Source organism: Schistocerca cancellata, chromosome 11 (genome assembly GCF_023864275.1).
Source record: "Schistocerca cancellata isolate TAMUIC-IGC-003103 chromosome 11, iqSchCanc2.1, whole genome shotgun sequence".
In the NCBI taxonomy this organism is placed as follows: domain Eukaryota; kingdom Metazoa; phylum Arthropoda; class Insecta; order Orthoptera; family Acrididae; genus Schistocerca; species Schistocerca cancellata.
In genome coordinates, this window is record NC_064636.1 from 133,898,559 (window position 1) to 133,920,745 (window position 22,187).

Sequence of the window (22,187 nt, forward strand, 5' to 3'; positions counted from 1 at the left end):
GCTCAAAGCACGAACTATTAGAAGAGATACTACTCATGTAAAGAAGTCGATATTTTGCCTTTTGTCTTCAATATCGATGCAATTTCTGTGTTTCTTCGTTGATTTGAAGGTCCAAGGGATACAGTAAACCAGCAATGGTGCATCGGAATCTAATACTGCTGTCCCAGGAAAGGCTAAAAGCACGAACTATTAGAAGAGATACTCCTCTTGTAAATAAGACGACATTTTGCATTTTGTATTCAATATCGAAGCAATTTCTGTGTTTCATCGTTGATTTGAAGGTCCAAGGGATACAGTAAACCTGCAATGGTGCATCGGAATCTAATACTACTGTCCCGGGAAAGGCTAAAAGCACGAACTGTTAGAAGAGTTACTCCTCTTGTAAATAAGTCGACATTTTGCTTATTGTATTCAATATCGATGCAATTTCTGTGTTTCATCGGTGATGATGGTCCAAGGGATACAGTAAACCTGCAATGGTGCATCGGAATTTAATACTGCTGTTTCAGGAAAGGCTCATAGCACGAACTATTAGGAGGGTTACTCCTCTTATATATAAGTCGGCATTTTGCCTTTTGTATTCAATACCGATGCAATTTCTGTGTCTCATCGTTGATTTGAAGGTCCAAGGGATACAGTAAACCTGCAATGGTGCATCAGAATCTAATACTGCTGTCCCAGGAAAGGCTCACAGCACGGACTATTAGAGGAGTTACTCCTCTTGTAAATAAGTCGACAATTTGCCTTTTGTATTCAATATCGATGCAATTTCTGTGTTTCATCGTTGATTTGAAGGTCCAAGGGATACAGTAAACCTGCAATGATGCATCGGAATCTAATACTGCTGTCCCAGGAAAGGCTCAAAGCACGAACTATTAGAAGAGTTACTCCCCTTATAAATAAGTTGACATTTTGCCTTTTTTATTCAATATCGATGCAATTTCTGTGTTTCAATGATGATTTGAAGGTCCAAGGGATACAGTAAACCTGCAATGGTGCATCGGAATCTAATACTGCTGTCCCAGGAAAGGCTCAAAACACGAACTATTAGAAGAGTTACCCCTCTTGTAAATAAGTCGACATTTTACCTTTTATATTCAATATCGATGCAACTTCTGTGTTTCATCGTTGATTTGAAGGTCCCAGGGATACAGTAATCCTGCAATGGTGCATCGGAATCGAATACTGCTGTCCCAGGAAACGCTCAAAGCACGAACTATTAGAAGAGTTTCTCCTCTTATAAATAGGTCGACATTTGGCCTTTTGTATTCAATATCGAAGCAATTTCTGTACTTCATGGTTGATTTGAATGTCCGAGGGATACGGTAAATCTACAATGGTGCATCGGAATCTAATACTGCTGTCCCAGGAAAGGCTCAAAACACGAACTATTAGAAGAGTTACTCCCCTTGTAAATAAGTCGACATTTTGCCCTTTGTATTCAATATCGATGCAATTTCTCAGTTTCATCGTTGATTTGAAGGTCCAAGGGATACAGTAAACCGGCAATGGTGCATCGGAATCTAATACTGCTGTCCCAGGAAAGGCTAAAACACGAACTATTAGAAGAGTTACTCCTCTTATAAATAAGTCGACATTTTGCATTTTGTATTCAATATCGATGCAATTTCTGTGTTTCATCGTTGATTTGAAGGTCCAAGGGATACAGTAAACCTGCAATGGTGCATCAGAATCTAATACTGCTGTCCCAGGACAGGCTCAAAGCACGAACTATTAGAAGAGTTACTCCTCCTATAAATAAGTCGACATCTTGCCTTTTGTATTCAATATCGATGCAATTTCTGTGTTTCAACGATGATTTGAAGGTCCAAGGGATACAGTATACCTGCAATGGTGCATAGGAATCTAATACTGCTGTCCCAGGAAAGGCTCAAATCACGAACTATTAGAAGAGATACTCCTCATGTAAATAAGTCGATATTTTGCCTTTTGTATTCAATATCGATGCAATTTTTGTGTTTCATCGTTGGTTTGAAGGTCCAAGGGATACAGTAAACTTGCAATGGTGGATCGGAATCTAATACTGCTGTCCCAGGAAAGGTTAAAAGCACGAACTATTAGAAGAGTTACTCCTCTTGTAAATAAGTCGACATTTTGCATTTTGTATTCAATATCGATGCAATTTCTATGTTTCATCGTTGATTTGAAGGTCCAAGGGATACAGTAAACCTGCAATGGTGCATCGGAATCTAATACTACTGTCCCTGGAAAGGCTAAAAGCGCGAACTATTAGAAGAGTTACTCCTCTTGTAAATAAACGACATTTTGCCTTTTGTATTCAATATCGATGCAATTTCTCTGTTTCATCGTTGATTTGAAGGTCCAAGGCATACAGTAAACCTGCAATGGTGCATCGGAATTTAATACTGCTGTCCCAGGAAAGGCTACAAGCACGAACCACTAGAAGAGTTACTCCTCTTGTAAGTAAGTCAACATTTGGCATTTTGTATTCAATATCGATGCAATTTCTGTGTTTCATCGTTGATTTGAAGGTCCAAGGCATACAGTAAACCTGCAGTGGTGCATCGGAATCAAATACTGCTGTCCCAGGAAAGGCTTATAGCACGAACTATTAGGAGGGTTACTCCTCTTATATATAAGTCGGCATTTTGCCTTTTGTATCCAATACCGATGCAATTTCTGTGTTTCATCGTTGATTTGAAGGTCCAAGGGACACAGTAAACCTGCAATGGTGCATCGGAATCTAATTCTGCTGTCCCAGGAAAACCTCATAGCACGATCTATTAGAATGGCTACTCCTCTTGTAAATATGTCGATATTTTGCATTTTGTATTCAATATCGATGAGATTTCTGTGTTTCATCGTTGATGTGAAGGTCCAAGGGATACAGTAAACCTGCAGTGGTGCATCGGAATCAAATACTGCTGTCCCAGGAAAGTCTCATAGCACGAACTATTTGGAGGGTTACTCCTCTTATATATAAGTCGGCATTTTGCCCTTTGTATTCAATACTGATGCAATTTCTGTGTTTCATCGTTGATTTGAAGGTCCAAGGGATACAGTAAACCTGCAATGGTGCATCGGAATCTAATACTGCTGTCCCAGGAAAGGCTCAAAGCACGGACTATTAGAAGCGTTACTCCTCTTGTAAATAAGTCGACATTTTGCCTTTTGTATTCAATATCGATGCAATTTCTGTGTTTCATCGTTGATTTGAAGGTCCAAGGGATACAGTAAACCTGCAATGGTGCATCGGAATCTAATACTGCTGTCCCAGGAAAGGCTCAAAACACGAACTATTAGAAGAGTTACTCCTCTTATAAATAAGTCGACATTTTCCCTTTTGTATTCAATATCGATGCAATTTCTGTGTTTCAATGATGATTTGAAGGTCCAAGGGATACAGTAAACCTGCAATGGTGAATCGGAATCTAATACTGCTGTCCCAGGAAAGGCTCAAAGCACGACCCATTAGAAGAGTTACTCCTCTTGTAAATTAGTCGACATTTTCCCTTTTGTATTTAATATCGATGCAATTTCTGTGTTTCATCGTTGACTTGAAGGTCCAAGGGATACAGTAAACCTGCAATGGTGCATCGGAATCTTATACTGCTGTCCCAGGAAAGGCTCAAAGCACGAACTATTAGAAGAGTTACTCCTCATGTAAATAAGTCGATATTTTGCCTTTTTTATTCAATATCGATGCGATTTCTGTGTTTCATCGTTGTTTTGAGGGTCCAAGGGATACAGTAAACCTGCAATGGTGCATCGGAATCTAATACTGCTGTCCCAGGAAAGGCTCAAAGCACCAACCTTTAGAAGAGTTACTATTCTTGTAAATTAGTTGACATTTTCCCTTTTGTATTTAATATCGATGTAATTTCTGTGTTTCATCATTGATTTTAAGGTCCAAGGGATACAGTAATTCTGCAATGGCGCATTGGAATCTAATTCTGCTGTCCCAGGATGGGCTAAAACACGAACAATTAGAAGAGTTTCTCCTCTTGTAAATAAGTCGACATTTTGCCTTTTGTATTCAATATCGATTCAATTTCTGTGTTTCATCGTTGATTTGAAGGTCCAAGGGATACAGTAAACCTGTAATGGTGCATCGGAATCAAATACTGCTGTCCTAGGAAAGGCTCAAAGCACGAACTATTAGAAGAGTTACTCCTCATATATATAAGTCGACATTTAGCCTTTTGTATTCAATACCGATGCAATTTCTGTGTTTCATCGTTGATTTGAAGGTCCAAGGGATACAGTAAACTTGCAATGGAGCATCGGAATCTAATACTGCTGTCCCAGGAAAGGCTCATAGCACGATCTACGAGAAGAGTTACTCCTCTTGTAAATATGTCGATATTTTGCCTTTTGTATTCAATATCGATGCAATTTCTGTGTTTCATCGTTGATTTGAAGGTCCAAGGGATACAGTAAACCCACAATGGTGCATTGGAATCTAATACTGCTGTCCCAGGATGGGCTACAACACGAACAATTAGAGGAGTTTCTCCTCTTGTAAATAAGTCGACATTTTGCCTTTTGTATTCAATATCGATTCAATTTCTGTGTTTCATCGTTGATTTGAAGGTCCAAGGGATACAGTAAACCTGTAATGGTGCATCGGAATCAAATACTGCTGTCCTAGGAAAGGCTCATAGCACGAACTATTAGAAGAGTTACTCCTCTTATATATAAGTCGACATTTAGCCTTTTGTATTCAATACCGATGCAATTTCTGTGTTTTATCGTTGATTTGAAGGTCCAAGGGATACAGTAAACCTGCAATGGAGCATCGGAATCTAATACTGCTGTCCCAGGAAAGGCTCATAGCACGATCTATGAGAAGAGTTACTCCTCTTGTAAATATGTCGATATTTTGCCTTTTGTATTCAATATCGATGCAATTTCTGTGTTTCATCGTTGATGTGAAGGTCCAAGGGATACAGTAAACCTGCAGTGGTGCATTGTAATCAAATACTGCTGTCCCAGGAAAGGCTCATAGCACGAACTATTAGAGGGTTACTCCTCTTATATATAAGTCGGCATTTTGCCTTTTGTATTCAATACCGATGCAATTTCTGTGTTTCATCGTTGATTTGAAGGTCCAAGAGATACAGTAAACCTGCAATGGTGCATCGGAATCTAATTCTGCTGTCCCAGGAAAGGCTCATAGCACGATCTATTAGAATAGCTACTCCTCTTGTAAATATGTCGATATTTTGCATTTTGTATTCAATATCGATGAGATTTCTGTGTTTCATCGTTGATGTGAAGGTCCAAGGGATACAGTAAACCTGCAGTGGTGCATCGGAATCAAATACTGCTGTCCCAGGAAAGTCTCATAGCACGAACTATTTGGAGGGTTACTCCTCTTATATATAAGTCGGCATTTTGCCCTTTGTATTCAATACTGATGCAATTTCTGTGTTTCATCGTTGATTTGAAGGTCCAAGGGATACAGTAAACCGGCAATGGTGCATCGGAATCTAATACTGCTGTCCCAGGAAAGGCTCAAAGCACGGACTATTAGAAGAGTTACTCCTCTTGTAAATAAGTCGACATTTTGCCTTTTGTATTCAATATCGATGCAATTTCTGTGTTTCATCGTTGATTTGAAGGTCCAAGGGATACAGTAAACCTGCAATGGTGCATCGGAATCTAATACTGCTGTCCCAGGAAGGGCTCAAAACACGAACTATTAGAAGAGTTACTCCTCTTATAAATAAGTCGACATTTTGCCTTTTGTATTCAATGTCGATGCAATTTCTGTGTTTCATCGTTGATTTGAAGGTTTAAGGGATACAGTAAACCTGCAATGATGCATCGGAATCTAATACTGCTGTCCCAGGAAAGGCTCAAAGCATGACTATTAGAAGAGTTACTCCTCATGTAAATAAGTCGACATTTTGCCTTTTGTATTCAATATCGATGCAATTTCTGTGTTTCATCGTTGATTTGAAGGTTTAAGGGATACAGTAAACCTGCAATGGTGCATCGGAATCTAATACTGCTGTCCCAGGAAAGGCTCAAAGCACGGACTATTAGAAGAGTTACTCCTCTTGTAAATAAGTCGACATTTTGCCTTTTGTATTCAATATCGATGCAATTTCTGTGTTTCATCGTTGATTTGAAGGTCCAAAGGATACAGTAAACCTGCAATGGTGCATCGGAATCTAATACTGCTGTCCCAGGAAGGGCTCAAAGCACGGACTATTAGAAGAGTTACTCCTCTTGTAAATAAGTCGACATTTTGCTTTTGTATTCAATATCGATGCAATTTCTGTGTTTCATCGTTGATTTGAAGGTTTAAGTGATACAGTAAACCTGCAATGATGCATCGGAATCTAATACTGCTGTCCCAGGAAAGGCTCAAAGCACGGACTATTAGAAGAGTTACTCCTCTTGTAAATTAGTCGACATTTTCCCTTTTGTATTTAATATCAATGCAATTTCTGTGTTTCATCGTTGACTTGAAGGTCCAAGGGATACAGTAAACCTGCAATGGTGCATCGGAATCTAATACTGCTGTCCCAGGAAAGGCTCAAAGCACGGACTATTAGAAGAGTTACTCCTCTTGTAAAAAAGTCGACATTTTGCCTTTTGTATTCAATATCGATGCAATTTCTGTGTTTCATCGTTGATTTGAAGGTTTAAGGGATACAGTAAACCTGCAATGGTGCATCGGAATCTAATACTGCTGTCCCAGGAAAGGCTCAAAGCACGGACTATTAGAAGAGTTACTCCTCTTGTAAATAAGTCGACATTTTGCCTTTTGTATTCAATATCGATGCAATTTCTGTGTTTCATCGTTGATTTGAAGGTCCAAAGGATACAGTAAACCTGCAATGGTGCATCGGAATCTAATACTGCTGTCCCAGGAAGGGCTCAAAGCACGGACTATTAGAAGAGTTACTCCTCTTGTAAATAAGTCGACATTTTGCTTTTGTATTCAATATCGATGCAATTTCTGTGTTTCATCGTTGATTTGAAGGTTTAAGTGATACAGTAAACCTGCAATGATGCATCGGAATCTAATACTGCTGTCCCAGGAAAGGCTCAAAGCACGGACTATTAGAAGAGTTACTCCTCTTGTAAATTAGTCGACATTTTCCCTTTTGTATTTAATATCAATGCAATTTCTGTGTTTCATCGTTGACTTGAAGGTCCAAGGGATACAGTAAACCTGCAATGGTGCATCGGAATCTAATACTGCTGTCCCAGGAAAGGCTCAAAGCACGGACTATTAGAAGAGTTACTCCTCTTGTAAAAAAGTCGACATTTTGCCTTTTGTATTCAATATCGATGCAATTTCTGTGTTTCATCGTTGATTTGAAGGTTTAAGGGATACAGTAAACCTGCAATGATGCATCGGAATCTAATACTGCTGTCCCAGGAAAGGCTCAAAGCACGGACTATTAGAAGAGTTACTCCTCTTGTAAATAAGTCGACATTTTGCCTTTTGTATTCAATATCGATGCAATTTCTGTGTTTCATCGTTGCTTTGAAGGTTTAAGGGATACAGTAAACCTGCAATGGTGCATCGGAATCTAATACTTCTGTCCCAGGAAAGGCTCAAACACGGACTATTAGAAGAGTTACTCCTCTTGTAAATAAGTCGACATTTTGCCTTTTGTATTCAATATCGATGCAATTTCTGTATTTCATCGTTGATTTGAAGGTTTAAGTGATACAGTAAACCTGCAATGATGCATCGGAATCTAATACTGCTGTTCCAGGAAAGGCTCAAAGCACGGACTATTAGAAGAGTTACTCCTCTTGTAAATAAGTCGACATTTTGCCTTTTGTATTCAATATCGATGCAATTTCTGTGTTTCATCGTTGATTTGAAGGTTTAAGGGGTACAGTAAACCTGCAATGGTGCATCGGAATCTAATACTGCTGTCCCAGGAAAGGCTCAAAGCACGGACTATTAGAAGAGTTACTCCTCTTGTAAATAAGTCGACATTTTGCGTTTTGTATTCAATACCGATGCAATTTCTGTGTTTCATCGTTGATTTGAAGTTCCAAGGGATACAGTAAACCTGCAATGGTGCATCGGAATCTAATACTGCTGTCCCAGGAAAGGCTCAAAACACGGACTATTTGAAGAGTTACTCCTCTTGTAAATAAGTCGACATTTTGCCTTTTGTATTCAATATCGTTGCAATTTCTGTGTTTCATCGTTGATTTGAAGGTTTAAGGGATACAGTAAACCTGCAATGATGCATCGGAATCTAATACTGCTGTCCCAGGAAAGGCTCAAAGCACGGACTATTAGAAGAGTTACTCCTCTTGTAAATAAGTCGACATTTTGCCTTTTGTATTCAATATCGATGCAATTTCTGTGTTTCATCGTTGATTTGAAGGTTTAAGGGATACAGTAAACCTGCAATGATGCATCGGAATCTAATACTGCTGTCCCAGGAAAGGCTCAAAGCACGGACTATTAGAAGAGTTACTCCTCTTGTAAATAAGTCGACATTTTGCCATTTGTATTCAATACCGATGCAATTTCTGTGTTTCATCGTTGATTTGAAGGTTTAAGGGATACAGTAAACCTGCAATGATGCATCGGAATCTAATACTGCTGTCCCAGGAAAGGCTCAAAGCACGGACTATTAGAAGAGTTACTCCTCTTGTAAATAAGTCGACATTTTGCGTTTTGTATTCAATACCGATGCAATTTCTGTGTTTCATCGTTGATTTGAAGGTTTAAGGGATACAGTGAACCTGCAATGATGCATCGGAATCTAATACTGCTGTCCCAGGAAAGGCTCAAAGCACGGACTATTAGAAGAGTTACTCCTCTTGTAAATAAGTCGACATTTTGCCTTTTGTATTCAATACCGATGCAATTTCTGTGTTTCATCGTTGATTTGAAGGTTTAAGGGATACAGTAAACCTGCAATGATGCATCGGAATCTAATACTGCTGTCCCTGGAAAGGCTCAAAGCACGAACTATTAGAAGACTTACTCCTCTTGTAAATAAGTCGACATTTTGCCTTTTGTATTCAATATCGATGCAATTTCTGTGTTTCATCATTGATTTGAAGGTTTAAGGGATACAGTAAACCTGCAATGATGCATCGGAATCTAATACTGCTGTCCCAGGAAAGGCTCAAAGCACGGACTATTAGAAGAGTTACTCCTCTTGTAAATAAGTCGGCATTTTGCCATTTGTATTCAATACCGATGCAATTTCTGTGTTTCATCGTTGATTTGAAGGTCCAAGAGATACAGTAAACCTGCAATGGTGCATCGGAATCTAATACTGCTGTCCCAGGAAAGGCTCAAAGCACGGACTATTAGAAGAGTTACTCCCCTTGTAAATAAGTCGACATTTTTCGTTTTGTATTCAATACCGATGCAATTTCTGTGTTTCATCGTTGATTTGAAGGTTTAAGGGATTCATTAAACCTGCAATGATGCATCGGAATCTAATACTGCTGTCCCAGGAAAGGCTCAAAGCACGGACTATTAGAAGAGTTACTCCTCTTGTAAATAAGTCGACATTTTGCCTTTTGTATTCAATACCGATGCAATTTCTGTGTATCATCGTTGATTTGAAGGTTTAAGGGATACAGTAAACCTGCAATGATGCATCGGAATCTAATACTGCTGTCCCAGGAAACGCTCAAAGCACGAACTATTAGAAGACTTACTCCTCTTGTAAATAAGTCGACATTTTGCCTTTTGTATTCAATATCGATGCAATTTCTGTGTTTCATCTTTGATTTGAAGGTTTAAGGGATACAGTAAACCTGCAATGGTGCATCGGAATCTAATACTGCTGTCCCAGGAATGGCTCAAAACCCGGACTATTAGAAGAGTTACTCCTCTTGTAAACAAGTCGACATTTTGCTTTTTGTATTCAATATCGATGCAATTTCTGTGTTTCATCGTTGATTTGAAGGTTTAAGGGATACAGTAAACCTGCAATGAGGCATCGGAATCTAATACTGCTGTCCCAGGAAAGGCTCAAAGCAGGGACTATTAGAAGAGTTACTCCTCTTGTAAATAAGTCGACATTTTGCCTTTTGTATTCAATATCGATGCAATTTCTGTGTTTCATCGTTGATTTGAAGGTTTAAGGGATACAGTAAACCTGCAATGGTGCATCGGAATCTAATACTGCTGTCCCAGGAAAGGCTCAAAGCACGGACTATTAGAAGAGTTACTCCTCTTGTAAATAAGTCGACATTTTGCCTTTTGTATTCAATATCGATGCAATTTCTGTGTTTCATCGTTGATTTGAAGGTTTAAGGGATACAGTAAACCTGCAATGATGCATCGGAAACTAATACTGCTGTCCCAGGAAAGGCTCAAAGCACGGACTATTAGAAGAGTTACTCCTCTTGTAAATAAGTCGACATTTTGCCTTTTGTATTCAATACCGATGCAATTTCTGTGTTTCATCGTTGATTTGAAGGTTTAAGGGATACAGTAAACCTGCAATGATGCATCGGAATCTAATACTGCTGTCCCAGGAAAGGCTCAAAGCACGGACTATTAGAAGAGTTACTCCTCTTGTAAATAAGTCGAAATTTTGCGTTTTGTATTCAATACCGATGCAATTTCTGTGTTTCATCGTTGATTTGAAGGTTTAAGGGATACAGTAAACCTGCAATGATGCATCGGAATCTAATGCTGCTGTCCCAGGAAAGGCTCAAAGCACGGACTATTAGAAGAGTTACTCCTCTTGTAAATAAGTCGACATTTTGCCTTTTGTATTCAATACCGATGCAATTTCTGTGTTTCATCGTTGATTTGAAGGTTTAAGGGATACAGTAAACCTGCAATGATGCATCGGAATCTAATACTGCTGTCCCTGGAAAGGCTCAAAGCACGAACTATTAGAAGACTTACTCCTCTTGTAAATAAGTCGACATTTTGCCTTTTGTATTCAATATCGATGCAATTTCTGTGTTTCATCGTTGATTTGAAGGTTTAAGGGATACAGTAAACCTGCAATGGTGCATCGGAATCTAATACTGCTGTCCCAGGAATGGCTCAAAGCACGGACTATTAGAAGAGTTACTCCTCTTGTAAACAAGTCGACATTTTGCCTTTTGTATTCAATATCGATGCAATTTCTGTGTTTCATCGTTGATTTGAAGGTTTAAGGGATACAGTAAACCTGCAATGATGCATCGGAAACTAATACTGCTGTCCCAGGAAAGGCTCAAATCACGGACTATTAGAAGAGTTAGTCCTCTTGTAAATAAGTCGGCATTTTGCCTTTTGTATTCAATATCGATGCAATTTCTGTGTTTCATCGTTGATTTGAAGGTTTAAGGGATACAGTAAACCTGCAATGATGCATCGGAATCTAATACTGCGGTCCCAGGAAAGGCTCAAAGCACGGACTATTAGAAGAGTTACTCCTCTTGTAAATAAGTCGACATTTTGCCTTTTGTATTCAATATCGATGCAATTTCTGTGTCTCATCGTTGATTTGAAGGTCCAAGGGATACAGTAAACCTGCAATGGTGCATCGGAATCTAATACTGCTGTCCCAGAATGGCTCAAAGCACGGACTATTAGAAGAGTTACTCCTCTTGTAAATAAGTCGACATTTTGCGTTTTGTATTCAATATCGATGCAATTTCTGTGTTTCATCGTTGATTTGAAGGTTTAAGGGATACAGTAAACCTGCAATGGTGCATCGGAATCTAATACTGCTGTCCCAGGAAAGGCTCAAAGCACGGACTATTAGAAGAGTTACTCCTCTTGTAAATAAGTCGACATTTTGCGTTTTGTATTCAATACCGATGCAATTTCTGTGTTTCATCGTTGATTTGAAGGTCCAAGGGATACAGTAAACCTGCAATGGTGCATCGGAATCTAATACTGCTGTCCCAGGAAAGGCTCAAAGCACGGACTATTAGAAGAGTTACTCCTCTTGTAATTAAGTCGACATTTTGCCTTTTGTATTCAATATCGATGCAATTTCTGTGTTTCATCGTTGATTTGAAGGTTTAAGGGATACAGTAAACCTGCAATGATGCATCGGAATCTAATACTGCTGTCCCAGGAAAGGGTCAAAGCACGATCTATTAGAAGAGTTACTCCTCTTGTGAATAAGTCTTCATTTTGCCTTTTGTATTCAATATCGATTTAATTTCTGTGTTTCATCGTTGATTTGAAGGTCCAAGGTATACAGTAAACCTGCAATGGTGCATCGGAATCTAATACTGCTGTCCCTGGAAAGGCTCAAAGCACGAACTATTAGAAGACTTACTCCTCTTGTAAATAAATCGACATTTTGCCTTTTGTATTCAATATCGATGCAATTTCTGTGTTTCATCGTTGATTTGAAGGTCCAAGGGATACAGTAGACCTGCAATGGTGCAACGGAATCTAATACTGCTGTCCCAGAAAAGGTTAAAAGCACGAACTATTAGAAGAGTTACTCCGCTTGTAAATAAGTCGACATTTTGCCTTTTGTATTCAATATCGATGCAAATTCTGTGTTTCAACGTTGATTTTAAGGTCAAAGGGATACAGTAAACCTGCAATGGTGCATCGGCATCGAATACTGCTGGTTCAGGAATGGCTCAAACCACGAACTATTAGAAGAGTTACTCCTCTTGTAAATAAGTCGACATTTTGCATTTTGTATTCAATATCGATGCAATTTCTGTGTTTCATCGTTGATTCGAAGGTCCAAGGGATACAGTAAACCTGCAATGGTGCATCAGAATCTAATACTGCTGTCCCTGGAAAGGCTAAAAGCACGAACTGTTAGAAGAGTTACTCCTCTTGTAAATAAGTCGACATTTTGCAGTTTGGATTCAACATCGATGCAATTTCTCTGTTTCATCGTTGATCTGAAGGTCCAAGGGATACAGTATACCTGAAATGGTGCATCGGAATCTAATACTGCTGTCCCAGGAAAGGCTCAAAGCACGAACTATTAGAAGAGTTACTCCTCTTGAAAATAAGACTATATTTCGCCTTTTTATTCAATATCGATGAAATTTCTGTGTTTCATCGTTGATTTGGAGGTCTAAGGGATAAAGTAATTCTGCAATGGTGCATCGGAATCTAATACTGCTGTCCCAGGAAAGGCTAAAATGTCGAACTATTAGAAGAGTTACTCCTCTTATAAATAAGTCGACATTTTGCATTTTGTATTCAATATCGATGAAATTTCTGTGTTTCATCGTTGAATTGAAGGTCTAAGGGATAAAGTAAACCTGCAATGGTGCATCGGAATCTGATACTGCAGTCCCAGGAAAGGCTCAAAGCACGATCTGTTAGAAGAGTTATTCCTTTTGTAAATAAGTCGACATTTTGCATATTGTATTCAATATCGATGCAATTTCTGTGTTTCATCGTTGATTTGAAGATCCAAGGGATACAGTAAACCTGCAATGGTGCATCGGAATCTAATACTGCTGTCCCTGGAAAAGCTAAAAGCACGAACTAGTAGAAGAGTTACTCCTCTTGTAAATAAGTCGACATTTTGCCTTTTGTATTCAATATCGATGCAATTTCTGTGTTTCATCGTTGATTTGAAGAACCAAGAGATACAGTAAACCTGCAATGGTGCATCGGAATCTGATACTGAAGTCCCAGGAAAGGCTCAAAGCACGATCTGTTAGAAGAGTTATTCCTTTTGTAAATAAGTCGACATTTTGCCTTTTGTATTCAATACCGATGCAATTTCTGTGTTTCATCGTTGATTTGAAGGTTTAAGGGATACAGTAAACCTGCAATGATGCATCGGAATCTAATACTGCTGTCCCTGGAAAGGCTCAAAGCACGAACTATTAGAAGACTTACTCCTCTTGTAAATAAGTCGACATTTTGCCTTTTGTATTCAATATCGATGCAATTTCTGTGTTTCATCGTTGATTTGAAGGTTTAAGGGATACAGTAAACCTGCAATGGTGCATCGGAATCTAATACTGCTGTCCCAGGAATGGCTCAAAACCCGGACTATTAGAAGAGTTACTCCTCTTGTAAATAAGTCGACATTTTGCCTTTTGTATTCAATACCGATGCAATTTCTGTGTTTCATCGTTGATTTGAAGGTTTAAGGGATACAGTAAACCTGCAATGATGCATCGGAATCTAATACTGCTGTCCCAGGAAAGGCTCAAAGCACGGACTATTAGAAGAGTTACTCCTCTTGTAAATAAGTCGACATTTTGCGTTTTGTATTCAATACGGATGCAATTTCTGTGTTTCATCGTTGATTTGAAGGTTTAAGGGATACAGTAAACCTGCAATGATGCATCGGAATCTAATACTGCTGTCCCAGGAAACGCTCAAAGCACGAACTATTAGAAGAGTTACTCCTCTTGTAAATAAGTCGACATTTTGCGTTTTGTATTCAATACCGATGCAATTTCTGTGTTTCATCGTTGATTTGAAGGTTTAAGGGATACAGTAAACCTGCAATGATGCATCGGAATCTAATACTGCTGTCCCAGGAATGGCTCAAAGCACGGACTATTAGAAGAGTTACTCCTCTTGTAAACAAGTCGACATTTTGCCTTTTGTATTCAATATCGATGCAATTTCTGTGTTTCATCGTTGATTTGAAGGTTTAAGGGATACAGTAAACCTGCAATGATGCATCGGAAACTAATACTGCTGTCCCAGGAAAGGCTCAAATCACGGACTATTAGAAGAGTTAGTCCTCTTGTAAATAAGTCGACATTTTGCCTTTTGTATTCAATATCGATGCAATTTCTGTGTTTCATCGTTGATTTGAAGGTTTAAGGGATACAGTAAACCTGCAATGATGCATCGGAATCTAATACTGCTGTCCCAGGAAAGGCTCAAAGCACGGACTATTAGAAGAGTTACTCCTCTTGTAAATAAGTCGACATTTTGCCTCTTGTATTCAATATCGATGCAATTTCTGTGTTTCATCGTTGATTTGAAGGTTTAAGGGATACAGTAAACCTGCAATGATGCATCGGAATCTAATACTGCTGTCCCAGGAAAGGCTCAAAGCACGGACTATTAGAAGAGTTACTCCTCTTGTAAATAAGTCGACATTTTGCCTTTTGTATTCAATACCGATGCAATTTCTGTGTCTCATCGTTGATTTGAAGGTCCAAGGGATACAGTAAACCTGCAATGGTGCATCGGAATCTAATACTGCTGTCCCAGAATGGCTCAAAGCACGAACTATTAGAAGAGATACTACTCATGTAAAGAAGTCGATATTTTGCCTTTTGTCTTCAATATCGATGCAATTTCTGTGTTTCATCGTTGATTTGAAGGTCCAAGGGATACAGTAAACCAGCAATGGTGCATCGGAATCTAATACTGCTGTCCCAGGAAAGGCTAAAAGCACGAACTATTAGAAGAGATACTCCTCTTGTAAATAAGACGACATTTTGCATTTTGTATTCAATATCGAAGCAATTTCTGTGTTTCATCGTTGATTTGAAGGTCCAAGGGATACAGTAAACCTGCAATGGTGCATCGGAATCTAATACTACTGTCCCGGGAAAGGCTAAAAGCACGAACTGTTAGAAGAGTTACTCCTCTTGTAAATAAGTCGGCATTTTGCTTTTTGTATTCAATATCGATGCAATTTCTGTGTTTCATCGTTGATTTGAAGGTCCAAGGGATACAGTAAACCTGCAATGGTGCATCAGAATCTAATACTGCTGTCCCAGGAAAGGCTCACAGCACGGACTATTAGAAGAGTTACTCCTCTTGTAAATAAGTCGACAATTTGCCTTTTGTATTCAATATCGATGCAATTTCTGTGTTTCATCGTTGATTTGAAGGTCCAAGGGATACAGTAAACCTGCAATGATGCATCGGAATCTAATACTGCTGTCCATGGAAAGGCTCAAAGCACGAACTATTAGAAGAGTTACTCCCCTTATAAATAAGTTGACATTTTGCCTTTTTTATTCAATATCGATGCAATTTCTGTGTTTCAATGATGATTTGAAGGTCCAAGGGATACAGTAAACCTGCAATGGTGCATCGGAATCTAATACTGCTGTCCCAGGAAAGGCTCAAAACACGAACTATTAGAAGAGTTACCCCTCTTGTAAATAAGTCGACATTTTACCTTTTATATTCAATATCGATGCAACTTCTGTGTTTCATCGTTGATTTGAAGGTCCCAGGGATACAGTAAACCTGCAATGGTGCATCGGAATCGAATACTGCTGTCCCAGGAAACGCTCAAAGCACGAACTATTAGAAGAGTTTCTCCTCTTATAAATAGGTCGACATTTGGCCTTTTGTATTCAATATCGATGCAATTTCTGTACTTCATGGTTGATTTGAATGTCCGAGGGATACGGTAAATCTACAATGGTGCATCGGAATCTAATACTGCTGTCCCAGGAAAGGCTCAAAACACGAACTATTAGAAGAGTTACTCCCGTTGTAAATAAGTCGACATTTTGCCCTTTGTATTCAATATCGATGCAATTTCTCAGTTTCATCGTTGATTTGAAGGTCCAAGGGATACAGTAAACCGGCAATGGTGCATCGGAATCTAATACTGCTGTCCCAGGAAAGGCTAAAACACGAACTATTAGAAGAGTTACTCCTCTTATAAATAAGTCGACATTTTGCATTTTGTATTCAATATCGATGCAATTTCTGTGTTTCATCGTTGATTTGAAGGTCCAAGGGATACAGTAAACCTGCAATGGTGCATCAGAATCTAATACTGCTGTCCCAGGACAGGCTCAAAGCACGAACTATTAGAAGAGTTACTCCTCCTATAAATAAGTCGACATCTTGCCCTTTGTATTCAATATCGATGCAATTTCTGTGTTTCAACGATGATTTGAAGGTCCAAGGGATACAGTATACCTGCAATGGTGCATCGGAATCTAATACTGCTGTCCCAGGAAAGGCTCAAATCACGAACTATTAGAAGAGATACTCCTCATGTAAATAAGTCGATATTTTGCCTTTTGTATTCAATATCGATGCAATTTTTGTGTTTCATCGTTGGTTTGAAGGTCCAAGGGATACAGTAAACTTGCAATGGTGGATCGGAATCTAATACTGCTGTCCCAGGAAAGGTTAAAAGCACGAACTATTAGAAGAGTTACTCCTCTTGTAAATAAGTCGACATTTTGCATTTTGTATTCAATATCGATGCAATTTCTATGTTTCATCGTTGATTTGAAGGTCCAAGGGATACAGTAAACCTGCAATGGTGCATCGGAATCTAATACTACTGTCCCTGGAAAGGCTAAAAGCACGAACTATTAGAAGAGTTACTCCTCTTGTAAATAAGTCGACATTTTGCTTTTTGTATTCAGTATCGATGCAATTTCTGTGTTTCATCGTTGATTTGAAGGTCCAAGGGATACAGTAAACCTGCAATGGTGCATCGGAATCTAATACTGCTGTCCCAGGAAAGGCTCAAAGCACGATCTATTAGAAGAGTTACTCCGCTTTTAAATAAGTCGACATTTTGCATTTTGTATTCAAATCGATGCAATTTCTGTGTTTCATCGTTGATTTGAAGGTCCAAGGCATACAGTAAACCTGCAATGGTGCATCGGAATCTAATACTGCTGTCCCTGGAAAAGCTAAAAGCGCGAACTATTAGAAGAGTTACTCCTCTTGTAAATAAACGACATTTTGCCTTTTGTATTCAATATCGATGCAATTTCTCTGTTTCATCGTTGATTTGAAGGTCCAAGGCATACAGTAAACCTGCAATGGTGCATCGGAATTTAATACTGCTGTCCCAGGAAAGGCTACAAGCACGAACCACTAGAAGAGTTACTCCTCTTGTAAGTAAGTCAACATTTGGCATTTTGTATTCAATATCGATGCAATTTCTGTGTTTCATCGTTGATTTAAAGGTCCAAGGGATACAGTAAACCTACAATGGTGCATTGGAATTTAATACTGCTGTCCCAGGATGGGCTAAAACACGAACAATTAGAAGAGTTTCCCCTCTTGTAAATAAGTCGACATTTTACCTTTTGTATTCAATATCGATTCAATTTCTGTGTTTCATCGTTGATTTGAATGTCCAAGGGATACAGTAAACCTGTAATGGTGCATCGGAATCAAATACTGCTGTCCTAGGAAAGGCTCAAAGCACGAACTATTAGAAGAGTTACTCCTCTTATATATAAGTCGACATTTAGCCTTTTGTATTCAATACCGATGCAATTTCTGTGTTTCATCGTTGATTTGAAGTTCCAAGGGATACAGTAAACCTGCAATGGAGCATCGGAATCTAATACTGCTGTCCCAGGATAGGCTCATAGCACGATCTATGAGAAGAGTTACTCCTCTTGTAAATATGTCGATATTTTGCCTTTTGTATTCAATATCGATGCAATTTCTGTGTCTCATCGTTGATGTGAAGGTCCAAGGGATACAGTAAACCTGCAGTGGTGCATCGGAATCAAATACTGCTGTCCCAGGAAAGGCTTATAGCACGAACTATTAGGAGGGTTACTCCTCTTATATATAAGTCGGCATTTTGCCTTTTGTATTCAATACCGATGCAATTTCTGTGTTTCATCGTTGATTTGAAGGTCCAAGGGACACAGTAAACCTGCAATGGTGCATCGGAATCTAATTCTGCTGTCCCAGGAAAACCTCATAGCACGATCTATTAGAATGGCTACTCCTCTTGTAAATATGTCGATATTTTGCATTTTGTATTCAATATCGATGAGATTTCTGTGTTTCATCGTTGATGTGAAGGTCCAAGGGATACAGTAAACCTGCAGTGGTGCATCGGAATCAAATACTGCTGTCCCAGGAAAGTCTCATAGCACGAACTATTTGGAGGGTTACTCCTCTTATATATAAGTCGGCATTTTGCCCTTTGTATTAAATACTGATGCAATTTCTGTGTTTCATCGTTGATTTGAAGGTCCAAGGGATACAGTAAACCTGCAATGGTGCATCGGAATCTAATACTGCTGTCCCAGGAAAGGCTCAAAGCACGGACTAATAGAAGAGTTACTCCTCTTGTAAATAAGTCGACATTTTGCCTTTTGTATTCAATATCGATGCAATTTCTGTGTTTCATCGTTGATTTGAAGGTCCAAGGGATACAGTAAACCTGCAATGGTGCATCGGAATCTAATACTGCTGTCCCAGGAAAGGCTCAAAACACGAACTATTAGAAGAGTTACTCCTCTTATAAATAAGTCGACATTTTGCCTTTTGTATTCAATATCGATGCAATTTCTGTGTTTCAATGATGATTTGAAGGTCCAAGGGATACAGTAAACCTGCAATGGTGAATCGGAATCTAATACTGCTGTCCCAGGAAAGGCTCAAAGCACGACCCATTAGAAGAGTTACTCCTCTTGCAAATTAGTCGACATTTTCCCTTTTGTATTTAATATCGATGCAATTTCTGTGTTTCATCGTTGACTTGAAGGTCCAAGGGATACATTAAACCTGCAATGGTGCATCGGAATCAAATACTGCTGTCCCAGGAAAGGCTCATAGCACGAACTATTAGGAGGGTTACTCCTCTTATATATAAGTCGGCATTTTGCGTTTTGTATTCAATACCGATGCAATTTCTGTGTTTCATCGTTGATTTGAAGGTCCAAGGGATACAGTAAACCTGCAATGGTGCATCGGAATCTAATACTGCTGTCCCAGGAAAGGCTCAAAGCATGGACTATTAGAAGAGTTACTCCTCTTGTAAATAAGTCGACATTTTGCCTTTTGTATTCAATATCGATGCAATTTCTGTGTTTCATCGTTGATTTGAAGGTTTAAGGGATACAGTAAACCTGCAATGATGCATCGGAATCTAATACTGCTGTCCCAGGTAAGGCTCAAAACACGAACTATTAGAAGAGTTACTCCTCTTATAAATGAGTCGACATTTTGCCTTTTGTATTCAATATCGGTGCAATTTCTGTGTTTCAATGATGATTTGAAGGTCCATGGGATACAGTAAACCTGCAATGGTGCATCGGAATCTTATACTGCTGTCCCAGGAAAGGCTCAAAGCACGAACTATTAGAAGAGTTACTCCTCATGTAAATAAGTCGATATTTTGCCTTTTTTATTCAATATCGATGCGATTTCTGTGTTTCATCGTTGATTTGAGGGTCCAAGGGATACAGTAAACCTGCAATGGTGCATCGGAATCTAATACTGCTGTCCCAGGAAAGGCTCAAAGCACCAACCTTTAGAAGAGTTACTCCTCTTGTAAATTAGTTGACATTTTCCTTTTGTATTTAATATCGATGCAATTTCTGTGTTTCATCATTGATTTTAAGGTCCAAGGGATACAGTAATTCTGCAATGGCGCATTGGAATCTAATTCTGCTGTCCCAGGATGGGCTAAAACACGAACAATTAGAAGAGTTTCTCCTCTTGTAAATAAGTCGACATTTTGCCTTTTGTATTCAATATCGATTCAATTTCTGTGTTTCATCGTTGATTTGAAGGTCCAAGGGATACAGTAACCCTGTAATGGTGCATCGGAATCAAATACTGCTGTCCTAGGAAAGGCTCAAAGCACGAACTATTAGAAGAGTTACTCCTCATATATATAAGTCGACATTTAGCCTTTTGTATTCAATACCGATGCAATTTCTGTGTTTCATCGTTGATTTGAAGGTCCAAGGGATACAGTAAACTTGCAATGGAGCATCGGAATCTAATACTGCTGTCCCAGGAAAGGCTCATAGCACGATCTACGAGAAGAGTTACTCCTCTTGTAAATATGTCGATATTTTGCCTTTTGTATTCAATATCGATGCAATTTCTGTGTTTCATCGTTGATTTGAAGGTCCAAGGGATACAGTAAACCCACAATGGTGCATTGGAATCTAATACTGCTGTCCCAGGATGGGCTACAACACGAACAATTAGAAGAGTTTCTCCTCTTGTAAATAAGTCGACATTTTGCCTTTTGTATTCAATATCGATTCAATTTCTGTGTTTCATCGTTGATTTGAAGGTCCAAGGGATACAGTAAACCTGTAATGGTGCATCGGAATCAAATACTGCTGTCCTAGGAAAGGCTCATAGCACGAACTATTAGAAGAGTTACTCCTCTTATATATAAGTCGACATTTAGCCTTTTGTATTCAATACCGATGCAATTTCTGTGTTTTATCGTTGATTTGAAGGTCCAAGGGATACAGTAAACCTGGAATGGAGCATCGGAATCTAATACTGCTGTCCCAGGAAAGGCTCATAGCACGATCTATGAGAAGAGTTACTCCTCTTGTAAATATGTCGATATTTTGCCTTTTGTATTCAATATCGATGCAATTTCTGTGTTTCATCGTTGATGTGAAGGTCCAAGGGATACAGTAAACCTGCAGTGGTGCATTGGAATCAAATACTGCTGTCCCAGGAAAGGCTCATAGCACGAACTATTAGGAGGGTTACTCCTCTTATATATAAGTCGGCATTTTGCCTTTTGTATTCAATACCGATGCAATTTCTGTGTTTCATCGTTGATTTGAAGGTCCAAGAGATACAGTAAACCTGCAATGGTGCATCGGAATCTAATTCTGCTGTCCCAGGAAAACCTCATAGCACGATCTATTAGAATGGCTACTCCTCTTGTAAATATGTCGATATTTTGCATTTTGTATTCAATATCGATGAGATTTCTGTGTTTCATCGTTGATGTGAAGGTCCAAGGGATACAGTAAACCTGCAGTGGTGCATCGGAATCAAATACTGCTGTCCCAGGAAAGTCTCATAGCACGAACTATTTGGAGGGTTACTCCTCTTATATATAAGTCGGCATTTTGCCCTTTGTATTCAATACTGATGCAATTTCTGTGTTTCATCGTTGATTTGAAGGTCCAAGGGATACAGTAAACCTGCAATGGTGCATCGGAATCTAATACTGCTGTCCCAGGAAAGGCTCAAAGCACGGACTAATAGAAGAGTTACTCCTCTTGTAAATAAGTCGACATTTTGCCTTTTGTATTCAATATCGATGCAATTTCTGTGTTTCATCGTTGATTTGAAGGTCCAAGGGATACAGTAAACCTGCAATGGTGCATCGGAATCTAATACTGCTGTCCCAGGAAAGGCTCAAAACACGAACTATTAGAAGAGTTACTCCTCTTATAAATAAGTCGACATTTTGCCTTTTGTATTCAATATCGATGCAATTTCTGTGTTTCAATGATGATTTGAAGGTCCAAGGGATACAGTAAACCTGCAATGGTGAATCGGAATCTAATACTGCTGTCCCAGGAAAGGCTCAAAGCACGACCCATTA